Here is a 9,501-nt window from a genome sequence, read left to right on the forward strand (position 1 = left end):
TACAGGATAGAGGTACAGGATAGAGGTACAGGATAGAGGTATGGGATAGAGGTACGGGATAGAGGTACCGGATAGAGGTACAGGATAGAGGTACAGGATAGAGGGTACAGGATAGAGGATAGAGGTACAGGATAGAGGTACAGGATAGAGGTACGGGATAGAGGTACAGGATAGAGGTACCGGATAGAGGTACAGGATAGAGGTACAGGATAGAGGTACAGGATAGAGGTATAGATAGAGGTTCAGGATAGAGGTACAGGATAACTGATCCCCGTCTGTGGAAATCATCGTCCACACGATCAATACAATAGATGTCCAACAAACTGTAACATTTAAAGGGGTCTATCAAAGTAAAATGTTAGATGTATTTAGTTAACCTCTTTCTAACCCCCATGCTCTACTTTAGGGTAAATTCATCAGGATTCACTTCCAAGGTAGCAAACTGGCTAAAGCTGACATTGAGACCTGTGAGTTAATTTTCATTGTTTCTCAATGATTTCCTAAATTCACACATATTCTTATTCGGAGAGCATATCATCATATATCATTTAATCTCATATTCTCTCTCTCTCTCTCTCTCTCTCTCTCTCTCTCTCTCTCTCTCTCTCTCTCTCTCTCTCTCTCTCTTCTCTCTCTCTCTCTCTCTCTCTCTCTCTCTCTCTCTCTCTCTCTCTCTCTCTCTCTCTCTCTCTCTCTCTCTCTCTCTCTCTCTCTCTCTCTCTCTCTCTCAGACCTGCTAGAGAAGTCCAGAGTGTCCTTCCAGCTTCCCGATGAGAGAGGTTACCACATCTTCTTCCAGATGATGACCAATCACAAACCTGACATTATTGGTGAGTCAAAGTATAGATTCAGGGGGAATGTTTCATTTACATTTACATTTAAGTCATTTAGCAGACGCTCTTATCCAGAGCGACTTACAAATTGGTGCATTCACCTTATGACATCCAGTGGGACAGTCACTTAACAATAGTGCATCTAAAACTTAGGGGGGTGGGGTGAGAGGGATTACTTAACCTATCCTAGGTATTCCTTAAAGAGGTGGGGTTTCAGGTGTCTCCGGAAGGTGGTGATTGACTCCGCTGTCCTGGCGTCGTGAGGGAGTTTGTTCCACCATTGGGGGGCCAGGGCAGCGAACAGTTTTGACTGGGCTGAGCGGGAGCTGTACTTCCTCAGTGGTAGGGAGGCGAGCAGGCCAGAGGTGGATGAACGCAGTGCCCTTGTTTGGGTGTAGGGCCTGATCAGAGCCTGGAGGTACTGAGGTGCCGTTCCCCTCACAGCTCCGTAGGCAAGCACCATGGTCTTGTAGCGGATGCGAGCTTCAACTGGAAGCCAGTGGAGAGAACGGAGGAGCGGGGTGACGTGAGAGAACTTGGGAAGGTTGAACACCAGACGGGCTGCGGCGTTCTGGATGAGTTGAAGGGGTTTAATGGCACAGGCAGGGAGCCCAGCCAACAGCGAGTTGCAGTAATCCAGACGGGAGATGACAAGTGCCTGGATTAGGACCTGCGCCGCTTCCTGTGTGAGGCAGGGTCGTACTCTGCGGATGTTGTAGAGCATGAACCTACAGGAACGGGCCACCGCCTTGATGTTAGTTGAGAACGACAGGGTGTTGTCCAGGATCACGCCAAGGTTCTTGGCGCTCTGGGAGGAGGACACAATGGAGTTGTCGACCGTGATGGCGAGATCATGGAACGGGCAGTCCTTCCCCGGGAGGAAGAGCAGCTCCGTCTTGCCGAGGTTCAGCTTGAGGTGGTGATCCGTCATCCACACTGATATGTCTGCCAGACATGCAGAGATGCGATTCGCCACCTGGTCATCAGAAGGGGGAAAGGAGAAGATTAATTGTGTGTCGTCTGCATAGCAATGATAAGAGAGACCATGTGAGGTTATGACAGAGCCAAGTGACTTGGTGTATAGCGAGAATAGGAGAGGGCCAAGAACAGAGCCCTGGGGGACACCAGTGGTGAGAGCGCGTGGTGAGGAGACAGATTCTCGCCACGCCACCTGGTAGGAGCGACCTGTCAGGTAGGACGCAATCCAAGCGTGGGCCGCGCCGGAGATGCCCAACTCGGAGAGGGTGGAGAGGAGGATCTGATGGTTCACAGTATCGAAGGCAGCCGATAGATCTAGAAGGATGAGAGCAGAGGAGAGAGAGTTAGCTTTAGCAGTGCGGGGCGCCTCCGTGATACAGAGGAGAGCAGTCTCAGTTGAATGACTAGTCTTGAAACCTGACTGATTTGGATCAAGAAGGTCATTCAGAGAGAGATAGCGGGAGAGCTGGCCAAGGACGGCACGTTCAAGAGTTTTGGAGAGAAAAGAAAGAAGGGATACTGGTCTGTAATTGTTGACATCGGAGGGATCGAGTGTAGGTTTTTTCAGAAGGGTGCAACTCTCGCTCTCTTGAAGACGGAAGGGACGTAGCCAACGGTCAGGGATGAGTTGATGAGCGAGGTGAGGTAAGGGAGAAGGTCTCCGGAAATGGTCTGGAGAAGAGAGGAGGGGATAGGGTCAAGCGGGCAGGTTGTTGGGCGGCCGGCCGTCACAAGACGCGAGATTTCATCTGGAGAGAGAGGGGAGAAAGAGGTCAGAGCACAGGGTAGGGCAGTGTGAGCAGAACCAGCGGTGTCGTTTGACTTAGCAAACGAGGATCGGATGTCGTCGACCTTCTTTTCAAAATGGTTGACGAAGTCATCTGCAGAGAGGGAGGAGGGGGGAGGGGGCGGAGGATTCAGGAGGGAGGAGAAGGTGGCAAAGAGCTTCCTAGGGTTAGAGGCAGATGCTTGGAATTTAGCGTGGTAGAAAGTGGCTTTAGCAGCAGAGACAGAGGAGGAAAATGTAGAGAGGAGGGAGTGAAAGGATGCCAGGTCCGCAGGGAGGCGAGTTTTCCTCCATTTCCGCTCGGCTGCCCGGAGCCCTGTTCTGTGAGCTCGCAATGAGTCATCGAGCCACGGAGCGGGAGGGGAGGACCGAGCCGGCCTGGAGGATAGGGGACATAGAGAGTCAAGGGATGCAGAGAGGGAGGAGAGGAGGGTTGAGGAGGCAGAATCAGGAGATAGGTGGGAGAAGGTTTGAGCGGAGGGAAGAGATGATAGGATGGAAGAGGAGAGAGTAGCGGGGGAGAGAGAGCGAAGGTTGGGACGGCGCGATACCATCCGAGTAGGGGCAGTGTGGGAGGTGTTGGATGAGAGCGAGAGGGAAAAGGATACAAGGCAGTGGTCGGAGACTTGGAGGGGAGTTGCAGTGAGGTTAGTGGAAGAACAGCATCTAGTAAAGATGAGGTCGAGCGTATTGCCTGCCTTGTGAGTAGGGGGAAGGTGAGAGGGTGAGGTCAAAAGAGGAGAGGAGTGGAAAGAAGGAGGCAGAGAGGAAAGAGTCAAAGGTAGACGTGGGGAGGTTAAAGTCGCCCAGAACTGTGAGAGGTGAGCCGTCCTCAGGAAAGGAGCTTATCAAGGCATCAAGCTCATTGATGAACTCTCCGAGGGAACCTGGAGGGCGATAAATGATAAGGATGTTAAGCTTGAAAGGGCTAGTAACTGTGACAGCATGGAATTCAAAGGAGGCGATAGACAGATGGGTAAGGGGAGAAAGAGAGAATGACCACTTGGGAGAGATGAGGATCCCGGTGCCACCACCCCGCTGACCAGATGCTCTCGGGTGTGCGAGAACACGTGGGCGGACGAAGAGAGAGCAGTAGGAGTAGCAGTGTTGTCTGTGGTGATCCATGTTTCCGTCAGTGCCAAGAAGTCGAGGGACTGGAGGGAGGCATAGGCTGAGATGAACTCTGCCTTGTTGACCGCAGATTGGCAGTTCCAGAGGCTACCGGAGACCTGGAACTCCACGTGGGTCGTGCGCGCTGGGACCACCAGAGTAGGGTGGCCGCGGCCACGCGGTGAGGAGCGTTTGTATGGTCTGTGCAGAGAGGAGAGAACAGGGATAAACAGACACATAGTTGACAGGCTACCGAAGAGGCTACGCTAATGCAAAGGAGATTGGAATGACAAGTGGACTACACGTCTCGAATGTTCAGAAAGTTTCCTTCCTCCATTATAAATACTATTACAATGAGTACATCCATGGTAACAAGGCATCTAGATATGGGTCAGGTCTTTGGGAAATATCTATCAAGTAATGGACTGTGACAAGTGTTGCGAATGTATCTTTCAAGGATTTGATGTAATCTATCACACGACATCCAGTGGCCCGTTGGGGGTATTTCAGATGATCCCAGGGGTCTGTAATTATCTCTGACCTACTGTGTGGCATTATCACATGTCAAATATATTAAATAACGTAATACTATGATTTAAAAATATAAAATAGATTATAGACAAAGCTGTAAAACAGTATCCTAGACATAAAACATACACTTAATGATTAGCATTGGTGTTTAATATGAGGGTTTAAGCATGAAATATCATTTATTTTATTATTATACACATTTGATTTGATTATATGTGGGGCTTTAAGCACCAGCTCAGATTACTGCACCTTTACATCTATAATTTAGCCTAAACAACTACCTCTTTCTCTACTCTATTTATTTGATTTATTTTGCTCCTTTGCACCCCATTATTTTAATTTTTACTTTGCACATTCTTCCACTGCAAATCTAAACTACCATTCCAGTGTTTTACTTGCTATATTGTATTTACTTTGCCACCATGGCCTTTTTTGCCTTTACCTCCCTTCTCACCTCATTTGCTCACATCGTATATACACTTGTTTATACTGTATTATTAACTGTATGTTTGTTTTACTCCATGTGTAACTCTGTGTCGTTGTATCTGTCGAACTGCTTTGCTTTATCTTGGTCAGGTCGCAGTTGTAAATGAGAACTTGTTCTCAACTTGCCTACCTGTTTAAATAAAGGTGAAATAAAATAAATAAATAAAAAATATGTATTTGTTGTCAATGTTTGGGCATCAAGCTGGTGGAAGTTGTTAAACAAAAGTAAATATTTTGAAGAATTGTATATATGAATACATTTTTTAAAGTTATTAGAAAATTAATTACCGAAGTTACAATATTGTTGCCATAGATTTTCTGTTACTTGACAAAATTACTGAAGATTTACGGTAAACTTTGGTAAATTACAGCCGATAGCTTTGAAACCCTAACAGTGATATAAGATACTTGAGTCCATCTATTGAGTAAAGGAGAGATACTGTAAAGGTAGGACAGTAGAATTCTAAGAGATTTAACTGACAAGACATCCTCTGTTGTCCATAGAAATGTCACTCATCACCACCAACCCCTACGACTTCCCCATGTGCAGTCAGGGTCAGATCACTGTGGCCAGCATCAACGACAAGGAAGAGCTGGATGCCACAGACGTGAGTCAAACAAAGGGTTCATCATATTCTATATATGGAATGGGTAGGACCACCATACACACTGAATCATCATATTCTATATATGGAATGGGTAGGACCACCGTACACACTGACTCATCATATTCTATATATGGAATGGGTAGGACCACCGTACACACTGACTCATCATATTCTATATATGGAATGGGTAGGACCACCGTACACACTGAGTCATCATATTCTATATATGGAATGGGTAGGACCACCGTACACACTCAATGCACTGTGCAATTCCAACTTGGTGGCAGCTGGGAATTTTCATGTATTTTGTTTTGTTTTATTCTGCCTTGTTGTTAGTTAGGCATGTGCCTCAATGAACTCTACATGCCTTCACACTTCACCTTGAGGCCCATACTGTACATGTAAGACATCCACAAGAGAGTGTCACTAAGTCCCTGTAGAACTGTGTCAAATGTATTTCGTGCTGTCATCTACCTGTGTTGGTCAAGTGTAATCACTTGGATCTGAGAAGCCAGTCAAATGTCCATCCCATTTGTTCTGGTGAGAGAACAGAACTGTAGTGTTCTGTATGTGAGCAAACTACCATTCAGTTCATCACTGTTGTACTTCCTGTCTAATGCCAGGATGCCATTACAATCCTGGGCTTCACTAATGATGAGAAGATGAGCATCTACAAGCTGACAGGAGCTGTACTTCACCATGGCAACTTGAAATTCAAGCAGAAGCAGCGTGAGGAGCAGGCCGAGCCAGATGGCACAGAGGGTGAGTCCCACTCATAGATATACAATATGTAAACATTAGTCCCAGTCCCACTCATAGATATACAATATGTAAACATTAGTCCCATTCCCAGTCCCACTCATAGATATACAATATGTAAACATTAGTCCCAGTCCCAGTCCCATATACAATATGTAAACATTAGTCCCAGTCCCACTCATAGATATACAATATGTAAACATTAGTCCCAGTCCCACTCATAGATATACAATATGTAAACATTAGTCCCATTCCCAGTCCCACTCATAGATATACACTATGTAAAGCATTAGTCCCATTCCCAGTCCCACTCACATATATACAATATGTAAACATTAGTCCCAGTCCCAGTCCCAATCATAGATATACAATATGTAAACATTAGTCCCAGTCCCAATCATAGATATACAATATGTAAAGCATTAGTCCCATTCCCAGTCCCACTCATAGATATACAATATGTAAACATTAGTCCCATTCCCAGTACCACTCATAGATATACAATATGTAAAACATTAGTCCCATTCCAGTCCCACTCATAGATATACAATATGTAAACATTAGTCCCATTCCCAGTACCACTCATACATTTACATTTACATTTAAGTCATTTAGCAGACGCTCTTATCCAGAGCGACTTACAATTTGGTGCATTCACCTTATGACATCCAGTGGAACAACCACTTTACAATAGTGCATCTAAATATTTTAAGGGGGGAGGGGGTGAGAAGGATTACTTTATCCTATCCTAGGTGTTCCTTAAAGAGGTGGGGTTTCAGGTGTCTCCGGAAGGTGGTGATTGACTCCGCTGTCCTGGCGTCGTGAGGGAGTTTGTTCCACCATTGGGGAGCCAGAGCAGCGAACAGTTTTGACTGAGCTGAGCGGGAACTGTACTTCCTCAGTGGTAGGGAGGCGAGCAGGCCAGAGGTGGATGAACGCAGTGCCCTTATTTGGGTGTAGGGCCTGATCAGAGCCTGGAGGTACTGAGGTGCCGTTCCCCTCACAGCTCCGTAGGCAAGCACCATGGTCTTGTAGCGGATGCGAGCTTCAACTGGAAGCCAGTGGAGAGAGCGGAGGAGCGGGGTGACGTGAGAGAACTTGGGAAGGTTGAACACCAGACGGGCTGCGGCGTTCTGGATGAGTTGAAGGGGTTTAATGGCACAGGCAGAGAGCCCAGCCAACAGCGAGTTGCAGTAATCCAGACGGGAGATGACAAGTGCCTGGATTAGGACCTGCGCCGCTTCCTGTGTGAGGCAGGGTCGTACTCTGCGGATGTTGTAGAGCATGAACCTACAGGAACGGGCCACCGCCTTGATGTTAGTTGAGAACGACAGTTTGTTGTCCAGTTGTCCCACTCATAGATATACACTATGTAAAGCATTAGTCCCATTCCCAGTCCCACTCACATATATACAATATGTAAACATTAGTCCCAGTCCCAGTCCCAATCATAGATATACAATATGTAAACATTAGTCCCAGTCCCAATCATAGATATACAATATGTAAACATTAGTCCCAGTCCCAGTCCCAATCATAGATATACAATATGTAAACATTAGTCCCAGTCCCAATCATAGATATACAATATGTAAAGCATTAGTCCCATTCCCAGTCCCACTCATAGATATACAATATGTAAAACATTAGTCCCATTCCCAGTACCACTCATAGATATACAATATGTAAAACATTAGTCCCATTCCCAGTACCACTCATAGATATACAATATGTAAACATTAGTCCCATTCCCAGTACCACTCATAGATATACAATATGTAAAACATTAGTCCCATTCCCAGTACCACTCATAGATATACAATATGTAAACATTAGTCCCATTCCCACTCATAGATATACAATATGTAAACATTAGTCCCATTCCCACTCATAGATATACAATATGTAAACATTAGTCCCATTCCCAGTCCCACTCATAGATATACAATATGTAAACATTAGTCCCATTCCAGTCCCAAACATATAAAAACTAAATGTAGACGGCCAGAGCCTCATCTAAGTAAGAAGAAGATCGTTTCAGTGAGTAGGCCTTTCGAATCGACCTGGCCCGGGTATCCTGGAAAGATATTGACCTCATCCCGTCAGTGAGTAGGCCTTTCGAATCGACCTGGCCCGGGTATCCTGGAAAGATATTGACCTCATCCCGTCAGTAGAGGATGCCTGGTTGCTCTTTAAAAGTGCTTTCCTCACCATATTAAATAAGCATGCCCCTTTCACAAAATGTAGAACTAAGAACAGATTTAGCCCTTGGTTCAACCCAGACTTGTCTGCCCTTGACCAGCACTAAAACATCCTGTGGCGTTCTGCATTAGCATCAAATAGCCCCCACGATATGCAACGTTTCAGGGAAGTTAGGAACCAATATACACAGTGAGTTAGGAAAGTCAAGGATAGCTTTTTCAAACAGATATTTGCGTCCTGTAGCACTAATTCCACTATGTTATGGGACACTCTAAAGTCCATGGAGAATAAGAGCACCACCTCCCAGATGCCCAATGTCACCACCGATAAGTCTACGATAAACAATGATTTCAAGAAGCATTATTCTACGGCTGGCCATGCTTTCCACCTGGCTACCCCTACCCCGAGCAACAGCTCTTCACCCCCTGCAGCAACTTGCCCAAGCCCTAAAACTAAATGCATGCTCTTCAACCGATTGCTGCCCGCACCCACACGCCCGCCCAACTAGCATCACTACTCTGGACGGTTCTGACTGAGAATATGTGGACAACTACAAATAGACTGTAAACTCTAGCCTCCAACACTCTACTCAGCAAACTGGATGTAGTCTATCACAGTGTCATCCGTTTTGTTACCAAAGCCCCATATACTACCCACCACTGTGACCTGTATGCTCTTGTTTGATGGCCCTCGCTACATATTCGTCGCCAAACCCACTGGCTCCAGGTCATCTATAATCTTTGCTAAAAGCCCCGTCTTATCTTAGCTCACTGGTCACCATAGAAACACCCACCTGTAACAGCAGGTATATTTCACTGGTCATCCCCAAAGTCAACACTTCCTTTGGCCGCCTTTCCTTCCAGTTCTCTGCTAACAATGACTGAACGACTTGCAAAAATCGCTGAAGCTGGAGACTCTAATCTCCCTCTCTAACTTTAAGCATCAGCTGTCAGAGCAGCTTACAGATCACTGCACCTGTACATAGCCAATCTGTAAACAGCACACCCAACTACATCATCCCCATATTGTTATTTATTTTCTTGCTCTTTTGCACCCCAGTATCTCTACTTGATATAAAATGATGGAAGTTGGTTCAAATCAAAACCTAACCCACAAAAACTTGGCCAATGTGACATCAGAATCAAGTGATCTTGTGTTTCTGAGTCCGTTGTTGTTGGTTCTCTCTCCAGTGGCTGAGAGGAGTACA

At 46.0% G+C, this 9,501-nt stretch overlaps 1 long non-coding RNA gene across 1 annotated transcript; it reads left to right on the plus strand.

Moving 5' to 3' along the window:
• The first annotated feature begins 406 nt into the window (after positions 1-406).
• Positions 407-5,982, plus strand: LOC124041070. The gene is made up of 4 exons (XR_006839846.1): positions 407-467; positions 732-830; positions 5,230-5,333; positions 5,957-5,982. It is a non-coding gene; the product is annotated as an uncharacterized LOC124041070 (long non-coding RNA).
• The last annotated feature ends 3,519 nt before the right edge of the window (positions 5,983-9,501 follow it).

Source organism: Oncorhynchus gorbuscha, linkage group LG08 (genome assembly GCF_021184085.1).
Source record: "Oncorhynchus gorbuscha isolate QuinsamMale2020 ecotype Even-year linkage group LG08, OgorEven_v1.0, whole genome shotgun sequence".
In the NCBI taxonomy this organism is placed as follows: Eukaryota; Metazoa; Chordata; class Actinopteri; order Salmoniformes; family Salmonidae; genus Oncorhynchus; species Oncorhynchus gorbuscha.